The sequence below is a fragment of the Schistocerca serialis genome, chromosome 8 (assembly GCF_023864345.2).
Source record: "Schistocerca serialis cubense isolate TAMUIC-IGC-003099 chromosome 8, iqSchSeri2.2, whole genome shotgun sequence".
Classification (NCBI taxonomy): domain Eukaryota; kingdom Metazoa; phylum Arthropoda; class Insecta; order Orthoptera; family Acrididae; genus Schistocerca; species Schistocerca serialis.
This window is the reverse complement of record NC_064645.1, coordinates 405,449,849-405,477,055: the sequence shown is the minus strand read 5'-3', so window position 1 is coordinate 405,477,055 and position 27,207 is coordinate 405,449,849. Positions and strand designations below refer to the sequence as shown.

Sequence of the window (27,207 nt, the reverse complement as noted above, 5' to 3'; positions counted from 1 at the left end):
AGAAATTTGTAAATATCAAATATAGATTTAAGTGTCAGGAAGAATATTTTCGAAAGTATTTGTCTCGAATGTAGCTATTCATGGAAGTGAAACATGGACAATCAACAGTTTGGACAAGAAGAGAATAGTGGCTTTTGAAATGTAATGCTACAGAAGAATATGGGTAGGTAGCTTATTTATTATGGAGATACCAAACAGAATTGGGGAGACAAGAAATTTGTGGCATATCATGACACAAAGAAGTGGCTGGTTGGGAAAACACATTCCGAGACGTCAAGAGATCAACAGTTTAGTACTTGAGGGTAATGTGTGTTTGTGTTAAAGGGGGGGAGGGCTAAAACTCGTAGAGGGAAACGAAGAGATGAATGCAGTAAACAGATCAAGAAGGATGTAGGTTGCAGTAGTTATTTCGAGATTAAGAAGCCTGCACAGCATAGAGTATCGAATAGACCTGCATCAAACTGCTGTTAGAACTGTAGAGCAGAACTGAAACCTCACAATAAGGGTTGGGATAATCTTAAGGAAAAACATGTGGTAGGTGGACTTACATATTTCGTCATTTCATGTTTCATGGAACACACTTAGTTGTTTAACAATAATTATTACGATTACAATTAAAAACGTTGTCAAGAGAATAACAACGGTCACAATAATTTAAATAACTTGCACAGGATCAGTTCGTTATTAATAAACAGTTTATACCATTAAGAATAGGTCTTGGAACCAGGAATACACAGTCCTCAAATACAAGTAGGGAGACACACCAATTAGGTACGGCCGCAATCTGGTTCAAAAAACTGAGTTTTACCAGTAAAATGAATGACAAATGACTGCCAGTAAAGGTACTAACAATTTCCAAGCACGGATAACACCTTAAACAAATAGACAAAGCCCACCTAAAATACCCGGAAGGATAACAAGCCAAGCGGCTGATTGTGGCTGTGCTAAAGCCCTTAACAATTTATACACATTAATAAAATCTTGTAAGCAATAAAGTACACAATCCCCCAAAATACAAGGAAAGCTGGGAAGGCATACAATTTAAAATGTGACTCCCAGCTGGTATACACCAACAGGAATATTGACAATTCCCCTTAAATAAATATACAATCCCCCAGAACACAAGATAATCTGAGAAGACATGCGATTTAAATGTGACTCCCAACTGGCATATACAGTAGAGCGTCGATTATCCGAAGTAATTGGGGGACATGGGTGTTCGGAAAACTGGTTTGTTCGCATAATCGAACTGTACATGTTTATTTGCCAAAAATAAGTACCGTACAGTAAATTTATTCATAAAAACAGGCATCTCTTTTAGTTTTACAAACTAACATACAAAGGCAACTTCAGTAGGAATATATAGTATGTGGCACAGTTTATTAAACAAAAATATACACATATTACATACTTATTTTGCGTGAACAATACACACAGTATACAAAATTAACGTTTAAAAAAAATCCTTTATTTTGGTCTGTCTAAGCAAGCCTACACGCTTACGAGCAGCCAAGTCACGTACTTTTTTCATTACAGATATCTGAAACTGATCACTTTCATCTTGGGCTTCAAACCATCGCAAGGCAGTATCTAAACAAGTGAACGCCTCAGAAGCTGTTGGTATACTTTCATCTTCACTTTATGGAGCACTGACTGATGAGATGCTGGCGGCGTCATCTTTATCAGTGACGACGTTTACAATCTCGCTGTCCTGCATGATTTGGTGTCCTGGATCTGCATCATCGATATTCATCCATTCATGAACGTCTTCTTCATCACATTCGTGGCAATTTATTTCTTTTAGCATACCGAGAATTTCGGACATATCATTCTGTTCCTCACTTTCAATCATACCTTGTGAATTTTCCTCTGTGTCCAAAATTTTATTCCAGGCTTTCTTCAAATTCTCTTCCCTTCACTATACCATGCTGCGCTGATCATGTAGGACGCGTCTTTCAAGTCAATATTCTTATGATTTCTTAAGAGACTTTCTTCTCCATCCTCTTCTCTTTCTAACAATAACTTACGCAACAATTGTTCCGCCAGCGGTGGCCCAGTACGGCGACTACTGTGGGAAATTTGGTTTGGGAGCGAGGGGGATGACGGACGGTAGGGTGGGAGAGTAACAGGTGCGAGCGAGTACACAGTTCGGTTAAGCGGTCGTTCGGTTGACCGACGTTCGGATAATCGACGCTCTACTGTACCAGCAGAAACTTTGGCAATGACCCTTAAATAAACATACAAACCCGCAAAATACAACCTAAGCTGGCAAATGCAGGAGGTGGCTGTCACAGGCAACAAGCAGGCAAGTTTTACAATGAGTGGAGTTAGCTAATGAATGTCGATAATAAAAGAAAAACTCAGCAGTTTAGAACTTGACACGCTCCGGAACTAGCAATAAAAGAGCAAGGATTAAACGAGCAGGATAGTGACAAGGAACTTCTGGCTTGCAGATCACGCTTCAAAGCTTATGTGTTTGCTCAGTTCACAGTATTGAATAGATCAATAGTTCCGGATTAACTGGCGACGCTCCGCCGTGGCACGTATCAAACGATCGAATTTACTTAACTTGGTCCAACACGAGGCGGGAGGTAGAGGCAACAGATTGCAGGCCAACCCAGAAATCTTGCGTCGACGGAAGTGCCGTCGCAGCAGAAAGAAAACATGGCCCACGAAATGATGGTACGTCATCTGCAGCCAAAACTACCCTGCCAACACACATCAGAAGGGAATATTAATCTGCCCAAATAAGGCTACAGACGAGAATGTCTAGCACTTACTCCGGACGTGACAACACATACAAATTACAAGCTTAACACTCCTTAAAGTTACTTGAAAATTAACAAGGTGAAATACGAGCTCCTGCAAATCCAATTACTAGGGCATACTCATCTGCAAAGGGTGCCTTGCCCTCGACACAGAATGTTACAACTTCATTTTCATGAACTCAGTTTATAACAGAGAATGCTCGTAAACTTGCACGGAATATGGTCTGGAACAACAAATTACCATCAGTTACACTGACCAATGACCACGCACACAGTCATTCGGAGGTGCGTTAATATAAGAGGTCCAATTCCACATTAACACAGACGTGGCCTTACAGTACCAAGTACCAATAAAAACTTCACTTAACTTCGCTCAGGTGTGAAGCACCCGTGACTTTCAGGATTTCAAGCAGGTGTGTTGTTGCCTGCAGTCCGTAAAGACAGCTTTCGAGGTGCCATAAAACTTAAGCTTGCAGAGTAGGCCGGGAAGTTGCCGACCAGGTTGCGCGTAGCAGAGTAGGCCGACCAGGTTACACGCCGTGTCCACTGCTCTTCCCGCATCTCGCCGCTGTCAGTTCTTAATCCAGCCAACAAGGCTTGCCTCCGACCGATTTAACCGCTCGGCTTATCGAGGCGCCGTACAAGGCAACAGGAGTCCCCCAAGACCAACAATTTCCCAGCCATGTGCACTCCAGCTAACTGTCCTTACCAGGTCCAGCATGAGAACAGTGTTAGTAAAAAGATCCTGATGAACACGGACTAGAGACGATTGTCAGGAAACTGGGCAGCAGCTAATTATGGAAAGCGTAGTGCGGTCCGACGAGTCGCGATTTCGCCTCTTTTGAAATGATGCTAGGTGTCAAGTGCATATGCAGCCCCGTGACGCACTTAATCCGCATTGTGTGAAGCGTGCAGGTGGTCATATGATTCCAGAATGTGATTTTCACTCTGCAGTGGAGTGTGCGCTAATATGAAACTTCCTGGCAGATTAAAACTGTGTGCCGGGGGCAGGCCCGTGTGGCAGAGCGGTTCTAGGCGCTTCAGTCTGGAACTACGCGGCCGCTACGGTCGCAGGTCCGGTCGGGGCATGAGTGTGATGTTCTTAGGTTAGTTAGGTTTAAGTAGTTCTAAGTTCTAGGGGACTGATGACCTCAGCAGTTAAGTTCCATAGTTACGAAGACAGTAACTTGTTCTCGAAAGAACAGTTACTGTTGATGACCGTGCAGCTTTTATATACACTCCTGGAAATGGAAAAAAGAACACATTGACACCGGTGTGTCAGACCCACCATACTTGCTCCGGACATGCGAGAGGGCTGTACAAGCAATGATCACACGCACGGCACAGCGGACACACCAGGAACCGCGGTGTTGGCCGTCGAATGGCGCTAGCTGCGCAGCATTTGTGCACCGCCGCCGTCAGTGTCAGACAGTTTGCCGTGGCATACGGAGCTCCATCGCAGTCTTTAACACTGGTAGCATGCCGCGACAGCGTGGACGTGAACCGTATGTGCAGTTGACGGACTTTGAGCGGGGGCGTATAGTGGGCATGCGGGAGGCCGGGTGGACGTACCGCCGAATTGCTCAACACGTGGGGCGTGAGGTCTCCACAGTACATCGATGTTGTCGGCAGTGGTCGGCGGAAGGTGCACGTGCCCGTCGACCTGGGACCGGACCGCAGTGACGCACGGATGCACGCCAAGACCGTAGGATCCTACGCAGTGCCGTAGGGGACCGCACCGCCACTTCCCAGCAAATTAGGGACACTGTTGCTCCTGGGGTATCGGCGAGGACCATTCGCAACCGTCTCCATGAAGCTGGGCTACGGTCCCGCACACCGTTAGGCCGTCTTCCGCTCACGCCCCAACATCGTGCAGCCCGCCTCCAGTGGTGTCGCGACAGGCGTGAATGGAGGGACGAATGGAGACGTGTCGTCTTCAGCGATGAGAGTCGCTTCTGCCTTGGTGCCAATGATGGTCGTATGCGTGTTCGGCGCCATGCAGGTGAGCGCCACAATCAGGACTGCATACGACCGAGGCACACAGGGCCAACACCCGGCATCATGGTGTGGGGAGCGATCTCCTACACTGGCCGTACACCACTGGTGATCGTCGAGGGGACACTGAATAGTGCACGGTACATCCAAACCGTCATCGAACCCATCGTTCTACCATTCCTAGACCGGCAAGGGAACTTGCTGTTCCAACAGGACAATGAACGTCCGCATGTATCCCGTGCCACCCAACGTGCTCTAGAAGATGTCAGTCAACTACCCTGGCCAGCAAGATCTCCGGATCTGTCCCCCATTGAGCATGTTTGGGACTGGATGAAGCGTCGTCTCACGCGGTCTGCACGTCCAGCACGAACGCTGGTCCAACTGAGGCGCCAGGTGGAAATGGCATGGCAAGCCGTTCCACAGGACTACATCCAGCATCTCTACGATCGTCTCCATGGGAGAATAGCAGCCTGCATTGCTGCGAAAGGTGGATATACACTGTACTAGTGCCGACATTGTGCATGCTCTGTTGCCTGTGTCTATGTGCCTGTGGTTCTGTCAGTGTGATCATGTGATGTATCTGACCCCAGGAATGTGTCAATAAAGTTTCCCCTTCCTGGGACAATGAATTCACGGTGTTCTTATTTCAATTTCCAGGAGTGTAGTTAAAAGGCTACCCAGCCATTGACCTTCGTCTGTGCGAATGCGCACAGGTTGCACAATCTCTTACGGGAATCGCCAAAGCGTGTGCGAGTAATGAGTGTGTGGGCAATTGTCTATAAGGTACAATACATAAGTAGAATTGTGGACAGCTGGGAATGTGAGTCTCACGGGAAGCGTGCAAGGGATCAGTCAGTGCAGTCGCGCTATTCATCTGTGTCCTCGGTGGCTCAGTGGATAGAGCGTCTGCCTTGTAAGCAGGAGATCCCGGGTTCGGGTCCCGGTCGGGGCATATTTTCAGCTGTCCACATCGAGGTATATCAACAACACCTGTTGCCAGCTGAGGTTCTCAGTTAATCATCATTTAAGTCCCATAGTGCTCAGATCCATTTGAACCATTTTTGTGTGCCGGACCGAGACTCGAACTTGGGACCTTTGCCTTTTGCGGGCAAGTGCTCTACCAACTGAGCTACCCAAGCACGACTCACAGCTTTACTTCTGCCAGTACCTCGTCTCCTACCTTCCAAACTTTACAGAAGCTCTCCTGCGAACCTGCAGAACTAGCACTCCTGAAAGAAAGGATATTGCGGCGACATGGCTTAGCCACAGCCTGGGGCTTGTTTCCAGAATGAGATATGATGATATGATGTTTTGGCGTTGTTTTTCCTACCACGGTTTAGACCCACTCATTCAGGTTAGTGCGAATATGAACCAAGATGTTCATTTAACATCGGAACCATATCCTCTACATCTTGATGACGAGTACGTTGTAGACACTCCAGCCTTCCAAGATGACAACAGTCTTGTTCACAAGTCATCATACGTACCAGATGGTTATAACTGAAGTGCAGCTTCTCACAGAGATCAGATTAATGCAGTAATTATCGTATGGCAGCCAAACTTGGCAGAAATGCTAAAGCATTAAAGCGAAATCGATGTAAGCTAAAAAAAATAGTTCAAACAGTGGCCACCGGAAGCAAATCTGGTGCTGTGAATCTAGAAATACGCGTAGAAATGTTTTCATATATAAGGGATTAGGAATGGGACGTGGGCAGGAAAAGTCAAACAAGTGAGAAAGGCATAATGTTAATTTTATTATTAACTACCCCTTACACAGTTTATTCAGTATGGGCATTGAAGAGGTGCATCCTTAAAACGAGATGATCAACAGTTCTGGTGGAATCTGAATAGTAATCTTCAGATCAGGCAGAGACCTAACGTGTCCCTGGAAACGTGTTCTTTTTGGTATGCCCAGAAGCAAAAGTCACATGCATTGACATCAGGTGATCTTGCAGGTCATGTATCTGGAAATCCTACGGAGATTACAAGTCCATGGAAGACTGCCTTGCCGGCCGGAGTGGCCGTGCGGTTCTAGGCGCTACGGTCTGGATCTGAGCGACCGCTACGGTCGCAGGTTCGAATCCTGCCTCGGGCATGGATGTGTGTGATGTCCTTAGGTTAGTTAGGTTTAATTAGTTCTAAGTTCTAGGCGACTGATGACCTCAGAAGTTAAGTCGCATAGTGCTCAGAGCAATTTGAACCATTTTTGAAGACTGCCTTAAGCGGATCCTTCATTGGGCGAGCGACGCGATGTTCCATCTTGCATGTAAACAGGGGTTTCCACACATTTGCACTCTTCCAAAGAGGGAATCACGCACTTTACAAGCAGGTCTCGATAACGTGAAGACGTCACGGTACACCTGACAGGCCCTCTGGGTGTATTCTCTTCAAAGGAAAACGGACCGACAGTAAAGGTAGTCGTGAATCCACACTGCAGTCACGTAAGGGCGAGTGCAATGGCCCTTCGTGCGCAACACGCTGTTTAGCAGTATTCGATATTCGACAGTTCTGTGTACTTACTGCACACCACAGTGTAAAATGTGCCTTGGCGCTCATAGGATATTGCCTAGTCAACGTCATCAACTTCGATCGGTGCCAGAAACCGAAAATTCAGAGCGTTACTGCGGATCATAAGGTTTAAGCTGCTGCATCGTCTGGATTCTGTATGCGTACCAGTGTAATACAGACCGCAAAACTTTCGGTGCTGTTGACCATGGGAAAGACAATTCTTGTGACCCTACACGAGGTTTAGCGCCGCTGGGGCACGTCCTGCATGGTCTGTTACAGTAACAGCATCCTTGTCGCTAATTTCCACCGGTATAGGGCTCCTACCCCTTCCAGATGTCGCACGAAGCTCAACCGTGTTTTAGAATTTCATTGTCATCTTCTTTAAACCATTTAATGACATCGGGCCTCTGCACAGATCTTACAGTCGGCGATACTCTCTCAATGCAGCACTCTAATTGCTGCTGTTCACATAACACAGATTCACTAAAGTGCTCGGCAAATGACAGCGTGAATGTTAGACAGTCATACAAACCGTGTGCAGCGCCAGATTTTTTTCCAGAGTAAATCAGTCCTGCATTAAAACATTAGCATATCTGCCAAGTTTTGGTTCCATACTATAATTACTCCTTGAGTAGCTGCACTTTAATTACAATTACTCAGTATATCCCTGGTTCGAGAAACACTCAGGCATCCTTTTGAACCTCGACTGGTCCACTGAATTACCCGATCTTCCCACAGAAAAAGTGTGGTACCATTTGGAACAGCGAGTGAAACGTAGCAAACAACATCCCCACAATTTAGAAGCTGTACGACACCCGATCTTCAATGCGTTGCTGAGGAAACTTGTTGACTCTTTTCCACGCGGAAATGGGGCCATTAGCAACGTCAGAGGCGGTGTCACGGGATGTTACCACATGTCTTCTGTGGATGACTGCCTTTTTTGTCCAGTATGGTTATGCAACTGCATAGTGGTATTTTGTGAATAGCGCATTTAGCATGTTATGACGTGTTCACGCGTGCACAGAGTTTTGCGAAATCATTGTCATGATTATCCTAACAATAGGCCATAGCCGGCGCTTTTACGGCTCTGATAGACTACTGATTTCTGTAGTACACACGTTATTGCTAGTATTAAATGTAGTTATACAGGGTGTTACAAAAAGGTACGACCAAACTTTCAGGAAACATTCCTCACACACAAAGAAAGAATATATGTTATGTGGACATGTGTCCGGAAACGCTTACTTTCCATGTTAGAGCTCATTTTATTACTTCTCTTCAAATCACATTAATCACGGAATGGAAACACACAGCAACAGAACGTACCAGCATGACAGGAAATGTTCAAAATGTCTTCCGTTAGCGAGGATACGTGCATCCACTCTCCGTCGCATGGAATCCCTGATGCGCTGATGCAGCCCTGGAGAATGGCGTATTGCATCACAGCCGTCCACAATGCGAGCACGACGAGTCTCTACATTTGGTACGGGGGTTGCGTAGACAAGAGCTTTCAAATGCCCCCATAAATGAAAGTCAAGAGGGTTGAGGTCAGGAGAGCATGGAGGCCATGGAATTGGTCCGCCTCTACTAATCCATCGGTCACCGAATCTGTTGTTGAGAAGCGTACGAACACTTCGACTGAAATGCGCAGGAGCTCCATCGTGCATGAACCACATGTTGTGTCGTACATGTAAAGGCACATGTTCTAGCAGCACAGGTAGAGTATCCCGTATGAAATCATGATAACGTGCTCCATTGAGCGTAGGTGGAAGAACATGGGGCCCAATCAAGACATCACCAACATTGCCTTCACAAACGTTCACAGAAAATCTGTGTTGATGACGTGATTGCACAATTGCGTGCGGATTCTCGTCAGCCCACACACGTTGATTGTGACAATTTACAATTTCATCACGTTGGAATGATACCTCATCCGTAACTAAAATGCGCTCTAACTTGGAAATTAAGCGTTTCCGGACACATGTCCATATAACATCTTTTCTTTATGTGTGTGTGAGGAATGTTTCCGGAAAGTTTGGCCGTACCTTTTTGTAATACCCTGTATAAGGTGCAACCCATCGCTTTCTTTAATCATAAATATATGTCCACATGATGCTAAATGTTATTATTTTTACATAAATAAAAGTATTATCTACTCAATAACCTTTAATTTTTGCATATGAAATTAGTGAATTTACTCAGGGCACTTTTGTTACATATGTCTGCGGTCACTTTCAGAATTGAAAATAATAATGAAATCAACTAATTTAATATGATTGAACTTTGAAGTGCTGGTGTATCCATGTATCACCACAATAAAATAAAAACAGTGATTAGTTGAGGAATAATGAATGAGAACAGTTGTGTATTTGAGTTCGCAAAAATAAGGACAAGTTCGTATTAATCCTTTTATGCTCACAATGAGCCGATAACTCTTACAAAAAAGGTGACATAAATCAGAAAAGGGATGGCTCTTGGTTGACAAAGCATTCATTGGCGTGGAAACTATACAAATTCTCTCCTGAAGTAATCCCTGTTACAGCGCAATCCGACTTCGTTTACATGAATCCACTGTGAAGCCCAATTTTATTCAAATGGAAACAACTATGAATATCGTTTGACAACCCGTGCAGCAGTACTTTACCCTTCCACCTAGATTCTGGCTGCAGCAGGAAATGGTACGCTGTAACAGCTTTAATGTTCTGTCACGTCCACGAAAATTTGCAGATTATGCGGACTGACATTTTGATTATTAGAACATGCGAAACTTTTCTATCAGACCCCTGAAATCCCAGCGGATGTCAGTGTGAGATGCACCCATTCACTGGTCTGGCCAAATCAATGTGACTCACAGGCACAACAGAGCGTCCAGGAATTGTCAGACGTCAGACAGCCGACTCGGGACAAATAAGTTCACCCTCGTGACACGTGATGTGTCCGGGATGATACACAGTTCCACTGACAGTACAGTTGGGAAGTGCCACTGACTCTTAGTCCACTACAAGCTGCAGACTGCAAGTCTCACCCACTAGGGAAATGCCTGAATTCCCCACCAGCGGAGGACCAGACAAATCACCACCGCTTTCCACCAAGCCTCGGTGGTGGAGCCGAATTAGCAAAAACGAAACACCCTCCACAATGTACAAACCAATCGAACTCTCCTCTCCTTACTGACTTCCCCGTTTTACATCTACATCTACATTTATACTCCGCAAGCCACCCAACGGTGTGTGGCGGAGGGCACTTTACGTGCCACTGTCATTACCTCCCTTTCCTGTTCCACTCGCGTATGGTTCGCGGGAAGAACGACTGCCGGAAAGCCTCCATGCGCGCTCGAATCTCTCTAATTTTATATTCGTGATCTCATCGGGAGGTAAAAGTAGGGGGAAGCAATATATTCGATACCTCATCCAGAAACGCACCCTCTCGAAACCTGGACAGCAGGCTACACCGCGATGCACAGTGCCTCTCTTTCAGAGTCTGCCACTTGAGTTTGCTAAACATCTCCGTAACGCTATCACGCTTACCAAATAACCCTGTAACGAAACGAGCCGCTCTTCTTTAGATCTTCTCTATTTCCTCTGTCAACCCGACCTGGTACGAATCCGACACTGATGAGCAATACTCAAGTATATGTCGAACGAGTGTTTTGTAAGCCACCTCCTTTGTTGATGGACTACATTTTCTAAGGAATCTCCCAATGAATTTCAACCTGGCATCCACCTTACCAACAATTAATTTTATATGATCGTTCCACTTCAAATCGTTCCGTACGCATACTCCCAGATCTTTTACAAAAGTAACTGCTACCAGTGTTTGTTCCGCTATCATATAATCATACAATAACGGATCCTTCTTCCTAGGTAGTCGCAATACATTACATTTGTCTATGTTAAGTGTCAGTTGCCACTCCCTGCACCAAGTGCCTATCCGCTGCAGATCTTCCTCAATTTCGCTGCAATTTTCTAATGCTGCAACTTCTCTGTATACTACAGCATCATCCGCGAAAAGCTGCATGGAACTTCCGACACTATCTACTAGGTCATTTATATATATTGTGAAAAGCAATGGTCCCATAACACTCCCCTGTGGTACGCCAGAGGTTACTTTAACGTCTGTAGACGTCTCTCCATTGAGAACAACGTGCTGTGTTCTGTTTGCTAAAAACTCTTCTATCCAGCCACACAGCTGTCTGATATTACGTAGGCTCTTACTTTGTTTATCAGGCGACAGTGAGGAACTGTATCGAACGCCTTCTGGCAGTCAAGGAAAATGGCATTTACCTGGGAGCCTGTATCTAATATTTTCTGGGTCTCATGAACAAATAAAGCGAGTTGGATCTCACACGATCGCTGTTTCCGGAATCCACGTTGATTCCTACAGAGTAGATTCTGGGTTTCCAGAAATGACATGACTGTTCTGTTGGCCTGGTAGCCAATCCAGACACAACACCAGGATTCCCACGTAGAGGGAGCAAGCCTCTGCTTTACATATCCTGAGAGGAGGCAACCAGCGATTCAAAATCTGCCTGAAAAAAAGAAAATTTTAGACTAGGGTGGCGTCGTTCCGGTGGTAAGCATGGCCATGTTTCGGCAAGAAACGTCTACCTAGATGGGATCTAATCTTTCCAAGCTGACCATTTCCAATTTCTGAAAGAAGGCAGTTAAGCGTCCCAGACTGTCGTTTCCACGAAATATATGCTTTTGCCGTTCGCTAAGACAACCTGGCGACTTTCTGTCATCGGGGGAGTTACAATCTTGTCTCCACTAGACATGTGCACCAGCTGCTCCATCTTTATCGTCCCAGCTTGGAATTTTACGACTGTCCCACCATTCTTGCACAAAAGCTCATATTACAGCAGTCTGTCGTAAATGGCTTCCTGCACCCACTTTCCGCCAATCAGTCACCTTGGTGATGGTCTGTCATCTGGCCCAGGTAAAATTGTTTTGTGAATTGGAGCCCTCCTGCTCCGACCCAAAGTGGAAAGACGGGAGTGCCATGGCCTGAGTCCCTCTGCAGGTACAAGCTGCTCAGTGCTGCTTCTCAGAATCATTCGGACAGCCAAGTTGCTGGACACAGCGTTTAGGGCCCCCATCCATCTTCCTCCGTGTTCTCCACCGTCTCCACTACGGCCTCGTGAGTAGAAGTTCTCTACAGGCTACGCATGCAGTTACATGAACATTCTGCACAAAATTTTTGTGGTGTCACCGCCAGACACCACACTTGCTAGGTGGTAGCTTAAATCGGCCGCGGTCCATTTAGTACATGTCGGACCCGCGTGTCGCCACTGTGTGATCGCAGACCGAGCGCCACCACAAGGCAGGTCTCGAGATACGGGATAGCACTCGCCCCCAGTTGTACGACGACTTTGCTAGCGACTACACTGACGAAGCTTTTCTCTCATTTGCCGAGAGACTGTTAGAATAGCCTTCAGCTAAGTCCATGGCTACGACCTAGCAAGGCGCCATTAACCGTATCTGAAGAGAGTCTTATTTGTATTATCAACAGCGATGTACCACAACATGGAATAAAGTTAAGTATTTGAGGAGCTGCATACTTTTCTTATTAGAATTCACTACTTATCCTGTTCCAGACTTGACGCCAGTCGGCGTGTGTGCACGCGTGCCTTTCGGCTCCCTTCTCAGTGTGGCGTAGCTAGCTCTGAGAGACGCCGAGATCGTGACCTAAAATATGAATATTAATCTGGCTGAGAGTGTTGTTAAAGTGAGAGAGTGGCGTGCTGTGGCGGTTTTTGTGTATCATCAGCGACAAGTACAATGAATATGGATGATACGATACTCTATGGTATTCTGTGGTTTGAATTCACTGTTTTTTTTTAACAGTTGCATTGATTTGATTTTATAAATGACACTGTCAATATTATACACATGTTAATGCATTATTCATACTACAACTTCTCCCGGATAGTTATTTTGTTCAAATTGCACAAGAATTTCACCTGACGTAGTGTAATAATGTTGACTGTAAGCTGTGTTCATATCACTAAAATTACAGATCGTACATCAGAGCTGTTATAATTTTTTTGTCTTCGATGGATTTAATTATTCTTAGCAAATTGATCATGAAAAGGAACCACAGAATACCACCCGCACACAACACTGACGTATGCTGCCAGAAATATTTTTCTCCGTGATTCGTGCGTAGTTTAATTTTGGCACATACATCTGCAATGAAATCTTGTTCAACAATAAATACCATCAGCACTGTTCTTAGAAAATGCAGTCTGATTCGATTAATTTTTTCTTTTATAAATAGAGTTCAGTACCACCGGTGCACATTTATTTCTTACACATCGGAATATTGAAAGTTTGCAGTTTCAAGTAATTTAAATTTGTCGCTGTGATAAAAGTTAAGATGGCGGCCATAAAAGATAGAGGATTTCTTTTTTAATTAAGATTTTCCTTTTCCGAATAAATCGTTTAAATTGATGCCACCAATAAAAAAAATTATTAAATTTTCTGCAAATTACTTTAACACAAACCCATGCTATTTTCAACTAGAAGTACAGACGAAGTTGCTATATAATCACAACTAACAATGGCTGCGCTTCTTGCGGCTATGAGAAAACAATTAATACAAAATTATAATTAAAAGAGGAAGTGAATTTTCAATAATTAATCATAAATAGTTTTAACGCATTTGGCTCTACTTGTATTTACCAGCAAATGAACCTAAAAGTACAATAATTTTACATTAAATGTTTTTCATTTAACAGACCTCAAATCTATTCGCGTCTTGCGTCGGCGATGTAGATCAGAAGAAGACGACAAAAGGGTACAGAACAAAAGAAAAGAATGACATAGATTAACAAAGAATGTGAGACAAATATTGTCTCTGTTTTACATAATTATCATCCTTTTAAAAAATAATTACATAATTGAATGAATATTATCCACACGTTCATATTCCACTCGTAATAAAAAAATATATATATCGTGGATGTTATAGTGCCCATCTCTCAAAGGTGCGATCAAAAAGTTTCCGTTCCAAGACCGTACAGTCAAGAATCGGTATGCCAATCAGGTGAAATTGCCATGCGTAATGAGGCAATCATCGCACTGGTGCACCAGATTGATGACAACGCATTTGGTAAAACACTGTGTCCCGCTGCGTGAAGAAGTCCGTAACTGCCTGCTGAACATTCTCAGCTGACAGGAATCGTCGACCCTTCAAAGCCTTTTCTAAGGGATCACAGGCATGATAATCGCATGGGAACACATCAGGACTATTGCGGCGGTCTCGTGTGTTTCCCACTTGAGTTATCTTAATTTCTGTGTTACGATGTTTGCGATATGGGGACGTGTGATATCATGAAGGAGCAACACCCTTTGTCGCAGTTTTCCCGAACGTTTCTCCTTAGTTGCACGCCGTAATGTCTCCATCTTAGTGCAGTTCCGTTTTTTTGTGATGGGAACACCAGGTTCCTTGAAATCAATAATTACCGGGCACGGTAATCAAAAAACAGGGTGAACATCATCTTTCCAGCAAATGGCTGGCTCTTGAACTTCTTGGTGGTTTTCGACAGACAAGCTGCCCCATATACGTTCTTCATTCCCCGACGGATGTCTACGGCGCGTTGGTTATCCTTCTGCAGCTAAGAAAAGAACAGCACATTGGTCCCGTTTGGACACGTTTGGTAATCACGTCGCTATAGTTCACGTTTCCGCATTTACCGCATGCACGTCGGAAAGAGACGAATGCCACTCTAATCATTTGCTTACACGTCGTTGCTTATACACTCGCACTGGGGTCGCACACGTTGCTTATGCGCTGCAGCAACACTATCAAACGGAAATATTTGAATCGCCCCTTATGTATGGTTCTTAATGAAACTACGCTCTTCTGTATCAAACACAATTCTTTTCTCCTCTTTTCCTTACACTGTGTCAATATGGTTTCGACACCTGTGTGACCTCTCGTTTTGTTTCTGTAGAAATATTACGCAACTGCTTTAATGGCTTTCTCTTTTTGGATACTACAATAACATGTACGTCAATTTTGTTGTGACTGCTCACCTGAAGCTACATTATTTATGGTTTGGAATTGGCTGGGTACGCTACTGCTGCGCGCTTTGTGACGTGACGGCGTCTCAACTGCGGAGTAAGAGCAATAGTATTTTTCATTGTTCACAAATTTATATGCTCATAGTATCCTTAATTTTATGGGTGTGACAATGCTGAAGCGTTCTTATTCAGTAAGATACAAATAATAAATGAACCGCAAAGGCACTCAGAAGCATGATGCAAAATAAAATGACATGCTTGAAACGTGAGCCACAAGGAAAAGCAGATCAATGTCAAGACTTTCTCTAAGACTGTAACAGATGCTGCCGTTACGCTGATATTTCGAAGCTAATGAGTTTCCATGTAATTGTGGTAATGTTTATCACGCATTGGTTGTTGACCTTAAGGTTCTTGACGAGTCAGTATCGGATTGACCATTATTCTTGCCCTGCGCTTCTTATTTCGAGCTCTGCTCTGTCATCCGAGATCAGTAGTGACGAGTATTTTTGCTAATCACGTGTATAAACAAATTATAAATTACCTAATTGTACTGACGGAAGTTTCTGTAATTGTGTTATGAAAGGCGGTACCGCTCGTGTTATTCCATTTACGATTTAATCGAATCGAAGTCAACCTAAAGTCTTCTACTAAGAATAGAGCGCAGCTTCTTCAGTTACGTACTCCAGTCGTATGAGAAAAGGAACGCATATTTCTGGATTTATAGATTGATGACAGTGTATGCTGAGTAAATCATCTGGTATATCTTAAAACAAATGAATCATCATTGCATGTTATAAGAATACATACAGATTTTATGTAATATACACACATCAAAAAAAGTTTTGCATGACCTCGGTTCCGGAACCTGCACAAAAAATTAGAATAGAGATCAACATAAACATCATTTCTGCCCTTTTTATTGCTCATGAAAGCCACACATTTCATGTTGTACCACCATACAGCGAGACCTTCAGGGGTGGTGGTACCTCTAATACCCAGTAGCACGTCCTCTTGGACTGGTGCATGCCTGGATTCGTCGTGGCATACTATCCACAAGTACATCAAGGCACCGTTGGTGCAGATTGCCCCACTCCTCAATGGCGATTCGGCGTAGATCCTTCAGAGTGTTTGGTGCTCATGTTGTCCATAAACAGCCCTTTTCGATCTATTCCAGGCATGTTCGATAGGGATCATGTCTGGAGAACATGCTGGCCACTCTAGTGGAGCGATGTCGTTATCCTGAAGGAAGTCATTCACAAGATGTGCACGATGGGGACGCGATTTGTCGCCCTTCCTGGCACAAAGTAACAATGCTGACGCGATAAAACCGCGATATTGACCATCTAGGTATGGTTGAACTACAGACAACACAAGCCTTGTACCTCCTTCCTGGTGGAATGACTGGAACTGATCGACTGTCGGATCCCCTCCGTCTAATAGGCGCTGCTCATGAGTGGTTGTTTACGTCTTTGGGCCGGTGTAGTGACATCTCTGAGCAGTCAAAGTGACTGTGTCTGTGATACAATATCCACACTCAACGTCTCTTCAGGAGTTCTGGGAACCAGGGTGATGCAAAACTTTTTTTGATGTGTGAATTTTATATATTTACTTTACATGGTAATGTTAGTGCCTTTGGGCCCCCTAGTAGATGTTCCTTAGGAACGATCGTTACAGGTAATATCAGGGCAAGCACTGTCGCCTATCGAACAAGACATGAGTGTGCAGGATATCAAATCAGCTTCGTGACTGGATTGAAGGATTGCTAGCAAATGGAACGCAGCATATCATTCTGAATGGAGAGAAATCTTCAAACGTGAGAGTAGTTTAGAGAATATCCTAAGGGAGTCTTGTAGGACTATTACCACACAGTACACAGGTTGTTTCAAAGTCTTTATTTGTTTATTTAGTTGCTATGTTCTTTTAGTGTGTTGTCTGTAAGAAGAGACCGAATGCTGCAAATGAATTGGCTTCGATATAGCACATAATATTTTAATGTAATTTCAAATTTGTTAACAGAATTAAGAATTATGGTTTACGGGAGAAATCTATATAGAATATCTATAGCAATAGAATAATAATAGCAATAATAATAATAATACAAAAAAGAGTCTATCTACTACCATTCGGCCATCTGATGCACAGATATCTTCATCCGGGATCCAGAAGGCATGTGCTATTGATATGCTACGCTATGCAGCTTTGGTAGATCACAACGTTTGTGATTTATAATTCTGAACTACACTACATTAAACAGTACTACACTACCATACTTGGTCTGAGAACCGAGCTAGATTTGCCTAGATAGTTAGCTCCTAGTGCACTGAGGTACAACTCAGGATTTAGGAGCTGCGTTGCTGTGCCACCCAAGTTGTAGAGATTGGGAGATGACTGTCAGGGTCTCAAGAAATCCTTCCTGGGTCTCCCTGAGGCTTGTCTCCTTAAAGCTTCCGAAAGGTTGTTGAAGATTCTGCCATGGTGCGTCTCGCTGTCATGATGTATGACTTCTTCTTGGTTGACTCTGAGACACGTACACTCGCAGTTCATAAGCTCATATTTTAGCTGTTAGCAAGTTCATATTATAGACAGTTGTGTTACCAAATTCCGGTCCTGTCTTGGTCTGCAGCTTTTGTCTAATAGCACATTCCCAGACGATGTTGTCTGGGATCTTTGCATCAAACGTCTAGGGACAATAGATCCCGTCATGAGGAACAACTTTTGTTCGAGACAAAATGTTTGCTGACATTTCCCGACGACGCTGGGTATCTTTTAATACTGGCTACGCCCCTAAGAGGTAGCAGTGCGTAGTCGCTCTGCAGTGTGCATATGCAATGTGTATTGCCTATATTCTTGTCATCTGCTCCCTCTGATTCGCTTTTAATATACTTTTCTTCGCTTAAAGACATTCATTCTTAAGGCTTTCTTGTTGAAAATCATCCATCAATGTATTGGGGTAGGCAGTGTACAGATGCAGCATACGTCCTTAGCAGACCCTGCTAGTTGAATGAAATCTCATCGTAGCAGGGCCGGCGAATTCAACAAAATGACGCCTAACGTCGCCAGGAAGAGCCAGTGAACATCCTGTCTAACTAAAGTTGTTCCCCTTGATCAGATCCATCACCCCTAAACGTTTGATGCAAAGACTTCGATACACCCTATATACGACGACATTGTTCCCCTTGATCAGATCCATTACCCCTAAACGTTTGATGCAAAGACTTCGATACACCCTATATACGACATAATGGATAACGTCAAAAACTCCATGATACTGTTCACGGATGATTTTGTTGTAGCTAAACGTCACAACGCTAGAAATTTGTAACGAAATGTGGGAAGGCTTGCGACAGATCGACGCTCATTGCAAATATTGTCAATAACCCATAAAAATAAACAAATGTACCGCATTGTGAGCAAATATTGTTTGATTACACTGTTGTCGAAAACTCACTAAAACTGTGACATACATTTAACGTCTCCGAGTATACATTCGGAGTGATTTAGAGTGGAACGACTATTTAAAACTACTTGCAAGAAAGGCAGATGGCTGAGTGATTCGTCTGAAAAATCATCAGTAAACACTGCTTACTCACAAAGGAGGTGACTAACAAAATCTCGAATCGACAGATAATTGAGTACTGTTCCTAGGTCTAAGACATTTACCAGGCAGGACTGATAGAGGCTATAGAGAAAATTCTAAGAAGAGCGGCGCGTTTCGTCGCAGGTTCGTTTGGTACGCGCAAAAGCTTCCTCCAATTTCAATAGCACAGGGTGCACGAGAGGCATTGTACATCATAGTGTGGGCGATATTCACAGCTGGAACAGGAAAGGGAAGTAACAATACACGCATAAAAACTGGATTCTTCCGGGTCCCATATCTCGAGTTCTATTGGTGACAGAAAGGTACTGTCAAGTGTTTTGGATAGCCCTTGTGCTATGGACCAATTTCTATACCCAACACGAAGATGGCCTTAGTATCACTATCCTACAGTACTGGGCCAAAGTATGACTATTACACACTTTCTCTTGCTTAGGCAACTCGACGGAAACGGTTGGTTCTTTTTGCATGTGATGTGGTCTAGATTGGGTCTTAAGGAACTTATGAAGGTGCCATTTGTCTACTGGCACTTCCTTAGAAAACCCCATAAAAAGGGATATTTTACCATTTCTTCGTACCAAAACGGAGCTGCGGAATCCAAGACGGTTATGCGCAGCAAATGGCTGAAATTTTTACAATATATTCCTAAGATCACGATCTCGAACAACCTTGAAACCTTTCTTGATATCTTTATCCGTTTCTGAGATACAGAGATTCAATGTTATTAGCTCATAGGCGGTTCATCAGAGAACAGAGCGGCGGATTCCAACACTGATACTCACAGCAAATGGCTGAAATTTTTACGATATTTTCCTAAGATCACTATTTCGAACAAAAATTTACTTGATGTCTTTATCCGTTTCCGGAATACGGAGGTTCAAAGTTATTATCCCATGGGCATGTCCTTGGAGAACCCCCAAAAAGCGTTTTTCTATCATTTTCTCGTACCAAAACAGAGCCGCTGAGTCCACGACTGCTATACACAGCAAATGGCTGAATTTTTTACTATCTCGAACAACATTGAAAATTTTATTAATATCTTTATCCGTCTGCGAGATGGAGAGGTTCGAAGTTGCCCTACCTGTACACGCTAAACACGCACGTAAAACCCGATGTGAGGTGAAAACGTAGCACGGTGAAATATGCTGTAAAATGTCATCAGAAGGGCTCTGGAACCCCATGTTGTAGTACTGAAGCACATGCAAAATCCGGTCTGAGATGTGAAATTATTTTTGCGTGACTTCAATTTCACTTAACTAAACTATCAAAATTTTACTGAACCATCAAATTATTTTCTCATGAGTGACATGCCCTGCTGTGGCAGGAAATAGAAGGAAAGCAGCGGAAAACTGCTCCTATCGCAGCCAAGAAAGGTGAACATCCTTCCGTTTAAAAGACTCTGAAAAGTCAGGTATCAGCTGCCTCACTCTGCCTTCCTCAACACCTTTAAAAAGTTGACCCAAAAATTTTGGTTTGAGGACATATTCGCACTTTTTTGTGCTGAGAGAGGAAACAATGGCAATTGCAAAGAGACAAAAAAGTGATAAATACTGGAATACACTACTCAGTGGTTGTAGTACAGAATGAGCGAAGGAGACAATGGCACTGTGAAAGAAAGAGAGGGATACAGTGCCAGTAGAATACGGTTGATAGTGACGGAACAATGTTAGGTAAAGGGTGAAGGAGTTAGTTTCAGTGGGAGAAGAATAAAGAGTTATAGGAAGTGGAAGCGGGTGAGAGCGAGTGATAATGAGAGGCACAGTCTATGACAATGACATCGAAGAAAGAGAGAGATATTGACAGTGAAAAGAGACAGCAGCAGTGGGATTGAATGAATGAGATAATACTTGTAAGAGAGAGCAGGATGGAGAGGTGACATTAGTAATAGGACGCTGTGGTTGTGAAACAGGAGACAGTGACAAAAAGACACAAAGAGATAATGACAATGAGTCGGGTTGAATGAGTGAGTGAGAATGGGCAAGTAGAAGTGGATGGGTGCGAGCGACCTACAGCAACGATCTAGTAGGTGTGCGCGAGTTACAGTTAGAGGAGGTTGTGAGAGTGAGAGGTGCCTGTTAAAAATAGCGCGAATATGTTCACATACCAAAATCTTTGAGTAAATTTTTTAAAATGCTGGCAAGGTAGAATGAGACAGCTGGTATCCCATTTTTCAGTCAGAGTTTTCAAACAAGAGCATATTCGCCTTTATTGTTCTGTGATAGGAGCATTTTCCCGCTAGTAGAAATAATAGTTACGTTATAAACAAGTCTCCAAGTATACTAAAAAATGACCAATTATGAAGGTACTTGGAGTGAACAACGTTAACAGGTCGTAAAATATCAGCGAATTATTCTGAAACAGAATACCTGGATAAATCTGGTCGCACCGCACAGCTTATTGACATGTCAGTTCAAGACAACAGCTTAAACTAAATCTCATGGAGCAAATAAATATGAATGTGCTTAAATTCCAGTTTTGTCTTTTTCTTGACAAGCACAATCAGAAATGTCTGTTACACAGACGTGCCTTCTCACAAGTATTTCTGTAATACTAAACATCACTCATCACAAGAACATACCTCATTCATTCCAAGCGTATCAACAGGAGCCGAGCATACCAGCAGAAACCAATTTGAAATACAAAAATCTGTAATACTTGTAACTACAAGAGCAATCAAGATACTGACGGAAACTGGAGACTAAAAGTGAGATTATTGTCCCTTAACTTTCAGCATCTCGTACATTATTATCCCACTGTAGAACGTACTGTGGTATGTGATATTATAATTAAGCAAATCAACGAAAAAGATGTACACAATATTAGATCAAAAGTATCAAGGCAGCTATTAATGACCATTAATATGATGTGTGACCACCTTTCCTCTTTATGACGGCTTGAACTCTGCTGGGGTCACTTTAAATAACACAAAATATTTACAGACATTGGATGCAAGCGGACATTGAAATGAATGAAGAAAGTTGAAAATCTGTGTCTCCTGGTTACTTGGAAGATACTCTGACCGCTAAGCCATCTGGACACAGTAGTCGTTGCAGCTACACGCCCCCTGTCAGACCCAAATTCTCATCCACTCACTACTAATGTACTTAAAATGAGGTGCCTGGGGGTGGGGCGGCGGAGTGGGGGGGGGGGGGGGGTCTGTGGATGAAAGGCAGCCCATGCTTCCTCACGAGGGGTAACCAGAGAAGGTAGTGACATATTGGACGCTGGGATCTTGGGCAAGGTCGATGTTCTAACTTCTCCACTGGATATGGGCAGACCAGTCCATTTTAGAAATGTTATTGCTCATAACCGCAAACCTTTATCTCAGAGATGCTGCTTATGATAGAAAGCATTGTCATGATGACACAAACAAACATCGTCTTCGAAATTTTCTTCCACTGTACGCAGTACAGAATACTGTAAAATGTTTCCACATTTAGTGTCTTCTTAACCAACTTAAGGGAGCCATACCCTTACCCCATACTTAACACCACATCCTCTGTACTTCACTGTTAGAATGATGGCAGGTAACGTTCTACAGCCATTTGTCAAACAGATTGTCACAGGCTGTACGTGACTGATAACTTCAAATCACTCAGGTCCAGTCATCCTGTAACCTGTGGCGTCTCTAGCTGCACTACCTTAAGCGTCGCTTATCACTGACTGGAGAAATTTATAACTTACGAGGTGAGCCCGACCACATTCTTTTTAGCTCCTCAGTCACACTCACTTTGGAACCCACGAGCCGTTCCTTCCCCGATTTCGTGCGATTTTTGCAACCAGCCTTCGCATTGCTCGACGGTCCCTGCCCGTCACAGCATGCGGTCTGCCTGTCGTGCTTTATCTGCGGTGATTCTTCGCCGTTCCACTTCACAGTCACATCACCAACAGTCGACTTAGGCAGCGATAGAAGGGTTGAAACGCTGCTAGTAGATTTGTTACTCGGATGAAATCCAGTGGCAAGTCCACATTAGAAGTCACTGATCCATACTGACTAATCCATTTGCTGTTACTGCTTCTCTACTGACAACACGATACTCCCCATCCCCTTTTATACCAATGGGTGCGCATTTCATGACATCTAATGGTTAGTTCCACATTCGTATGGATGTCTGGATGCTTCTGAACAGACAATGTATATTATATCAGATTATACTAGTATCTTCACAACGTGCTTTCGGCATTCGAGTCTTGACCTCCCTCTAGGATGTTTACCCCCTTCCCCTCTTCTACCCCCCCCCCCCCCCCCCACCTCGCTACCATCCCACTAACAACTATTCCTCGATTCTCGACGTATCAGGATGTGTCCTATTAACCTATTCTTTCTTTTGGCAAGTTGCCTCATAAAACTCTTTTCTCCTTAACTCGATTGGGTGCTTCGTCAGTTACCAGATCTATAACCTACCTTCAGAAATCTTCTGTAGCACAGCATTTAAAAAGCTTCTGTCCTTTTCTTGGTCGTACTGTTTGTCGTCACGTTCGACTTCCATGTAAAACAAACTTCAGACAAATAGTGTCACAAAAGACTTCCTAATATTTAAATTTGTATCCAATGATAATGGACGCAGGCCTATATTCCAGTTTTTCAGAAAATCCTTTCTTGCTCCTGCCAGTCTGCATTTTATATACGAGTACTCTTTACTTTTGCCGTCATCAGTTATTTTGTTTCTCAAATAGCGTTTCGTTTTGTAATCTACTCCCCTTATTATCATCTGCCTTAACTGCACACACTCCATTATATTTGTTGTACCTTTGTTGATGTCATTCTTATAACCTCTTTCAAAACGTAACCCATTTCGTTCAAGCACCCTTCCAAGTCTTTTGCTGTCTCTGATAAAATTATATCTCATAGGCAAATCTTAAAATTCTTTCTTACATGGCCCTGTACTGTGAATACTTTTAGAATTTATTCTTCGGTTTCCTTTATTGTTTTCGGCATGTGTAGACTAAGCAACGATGGGGATTGGCTACAACTCTGTCCCACTTTCTTCTCAACTGCGTCTCGTTAATGTCCTTTGGCGCTTCTACAGAACTGGTTTCGGAACAAATAATAGAAAAGTTCCCGCTCCCTGTACTTTCCCCGCCAAATTTTCGATGAGTGTATTTCAGACAACATTGTTCAAAGGATTTTTTCTAAATCTTCAGATACCATAAAAGTGGCCTTACTTCCATTCAACCTATGTTCTAAAATAACTAGTAGGGTCTACATTGCTGCGCACGTTCCAACATTTCTCATGAACCCAAATGGATATTCCCCCTGGTCAGCTTCCACCAGTCGTTCACTCCTTTTACAGGAAATTAGGTTACAGCCGCGACAAGTTGCACTGATGATTCCGTAAGACTCAGAATTGCCAACCCCTGATTACAATCTTGGGATTATTACATTCTTGTTTAAGTCTGAGCGTGCTTCGCCTCTTTCATATATCCCAGCTCACCAGATGGAACAGTTGTGCCATGACTGGTTCTCACAAAGATCTTAATTCTGTGATTATTACCGCCAAATAAATGGAAATAAATTCACTGCATTATTTTGTACAGGCTGTGACCACCAGTCGAAAGAACTTCATCTTCCTACATCTGTTTCCCTCAAGCCATCTTATGATGGTAAAAGAACAACATTTTCTAGATTCCTTTCATTTAAGTTATGAAAACAAGACAAGAGGGAACTTTTAAATCGCGGAAGGGCTATGCCGAGATGGAAGGCTCCTCCAGAGCGTCGATTACAGAAAGCGGATGCTTTTAGTGCGTAGCAGAGGAAGCTTTCTGTTTTCTCGTAGAACAACCCTAACGTGTTTCATGTGGCTGGTGCGTACGCGCAGGCGTTGCGTCGGTGTGAGGCCTTGGAATTTTTCTGCCCGGCAGTGAGTGGGCGTCAATCTACACAGGGCAGAGATTACGGGGCACGTACGGACAATTCGATGTCGTTGAGTGTGGAAATTACGAGTATTTGATGAGCGAGGGTCTCTCTGCAGATAAAAACCGGCGGCGGTGTCGTTTATAGCCGCGTTATCTATGTTCTCGCCTTTTATCGCAAATCCTAGCAGGCACGTGGCATTTTAACGTCTCTGATTACGGCGGTAATGAGTCTCATCCCTGCCTAGTCATGTCGAATTATATTATAGTTTCAGTACTAGAGGATACTAAACACAGATTTATAGTGAATGTAATCGCGCTTAATGTTAATGCAAAGTCCAGTAATGTATGGCACCGAAAATTTAGCAGTTCAAATAATAATTTTGGATTCTTTTGCTACTGTGTCTAGTCCTGTTTGGACCAAATGCGTGTCACTTTATTTAAAGCATCTTTTATGACACTGTAACACTTGAAGTCTTGTTTACAAATCTATTTCACAAGATCATGTTCAAAAATTATTTTTATACTGCTAACGTTTCTGGCTACTACATTCTTTCCACACGTTCTTCAATACACAGGCTTTTGTTTTCTAACATGTTGCACAGCACTGACACACAATATTTTCTCGTTAGCATGTGAATGTGAACACATGAAAACAGGTAAAAAAACTGTCGAACGATATCTTGGAAAAGAACACTCGGATTTAGGAAGGCACGTTCACGTACAGGTAATATATTTATTGTTAAAAAACTGATAAAGAAAAGAAGGGAATTAAACCATCCCCTACACGTGGTATTTTTAGCTTATGAAAAAGACTATGATAGAGTTAAAACACGTACGCCTTGGTGAACACTGGAAATTATCAAGACCCAAGTAATTTAATCAACGGATTAAAACGTTTACACCAATCAGTATACATCAGAATGAAATTGGAGTATACAGAATATACAGAAATCACAGAAATTAATGAAGGGCGTAGGGACAAGGGTGTGGTCTAAAACCATTGTTATTTATTATCTTTTAGGGCCAAATAGTCGAGGAACGCAAAGGAAAGGAAAAACCTCCTTAGTGTAAAAATAAACAAATGCGCAGTGTTTCAAATGTTATCATCTGTAGACGAACAGATTCTAACAACTAGCGAAGATTATTTACGGAGGTCTGCATAAAAATTCGAAACACTAACACACAGGAGCATATGATTTTTTGTCGTTACATATTTCAGCCTGTGATCACGCAATTAGTATCATTACCTGTTTCGAATTATTACCAAGTCCTTTGGAATGGATGCAACAAAAAAGAAAAAATAAACCGTAATTTAAAGGTAAGATACAATAAACATGGCTGTGATCTGATCAAAACTGAAGATAAGGGGGATTAAAAAATGTTAGGAAACTAAATTACAAATCAAATTAACTTCTGAACACAACATTCGTACTTGAGTACGTTACGCAGTAAATCGTCAACTAAAGAGGCCCGTAAATGAGAGAATGTAACCATCTCTGCCCTCTGATTATTGTGACTGAAGGCTATAGTTGACATCCTAAATAGCACGAAGTTGGTAACGATACCAGTTGTGTGACTTCAGGATGAAAAATAGAATTAAAACAATAATTACAAGATCGTCACTGTTTCACTAAGGCTGGGTACAATATGAACATTTCGGTAATCAAAACAAAATCAATAACTGTAACTGGAAAACCTTTAATGGGTAAAATCATGCCCACCAAAGTCGTACTGAAAGATTCAGATAATTCAACTAGAAACTGCAATTTCTCATCCACAGTAAACCGAGAGACATAAACAGCAGTAAAGGTCCCTTTACTCTGTGATTAACGTAAGTCCGAAAACTGTTTCAGAAGGGTGAATATGACCCTTCTTGAAAAATAAATCTGCCCTAAAGAGGCTAACGACTTTATGAAGCAACTTATTCACATGAAATGACTTTGATAAACAGCAGAACAATGATGTTTACACGGACGCATGTGATTGCTGCTGGCTGCCGTTACGGAATTGACGCCAATTTAGAAGGTGTTATCTTCGGACTCAGTGCATTAATTCATTGCGTAAGTGACAGAGATACGCTCGTGTCTTCACTGTTCGGTAAATAAGGAAGTTACCGATTATAGCAACAACGGTGCACTTGTTTTAACCGAGGAACAGAATATTCAAGTTTAGTTACACTGCATAGTCTAACGATGGCATAATACGAGTATGTTACAGTAGACTATGATAACATGTTGTCAATGGATCAAGTCTCATTCGAAAGAGAGTATATCAGTTTTCAACTAAATTTCCTCAGAAAGACTTTTGAAACAATTTAATCCATGTTTGATATGAGAATTTAAGTAACTGCCTATGCAGTATTAATGACGAGGAAAATAGAAGGCATCTAGTTTCCTGTCTTAAATGTATTTATTCATTGTGTCATCATGGATTTTCGAGTACTGCTCCTATGCCCGCATAA

General features: G+C 42.9%; 1 protein-coding gene and 1 non-coding gene across 3 annotated transcripts in view; both read left to right on the top strand.

The window, feature by feature from the left end:
- The window catches only part of LOC126416779 (fatty acid 2-hydroxylase), a 519,796-nt gene that overhangs the window by 190,554 nt on the left and 302,035 nt on the right, over window positions 1-27,207 (top strand). The gene's annotated exons all lie outside the window — the stretch shown is intronic.
- On the top strand, window positions 5,643-5,715 carry Trnat-ugu (transfer RNA threonine (anticodon UGU)). The gene has a single exon. It is a non-coding gene; the product is annotated as a tRNA-Thr (tRNA).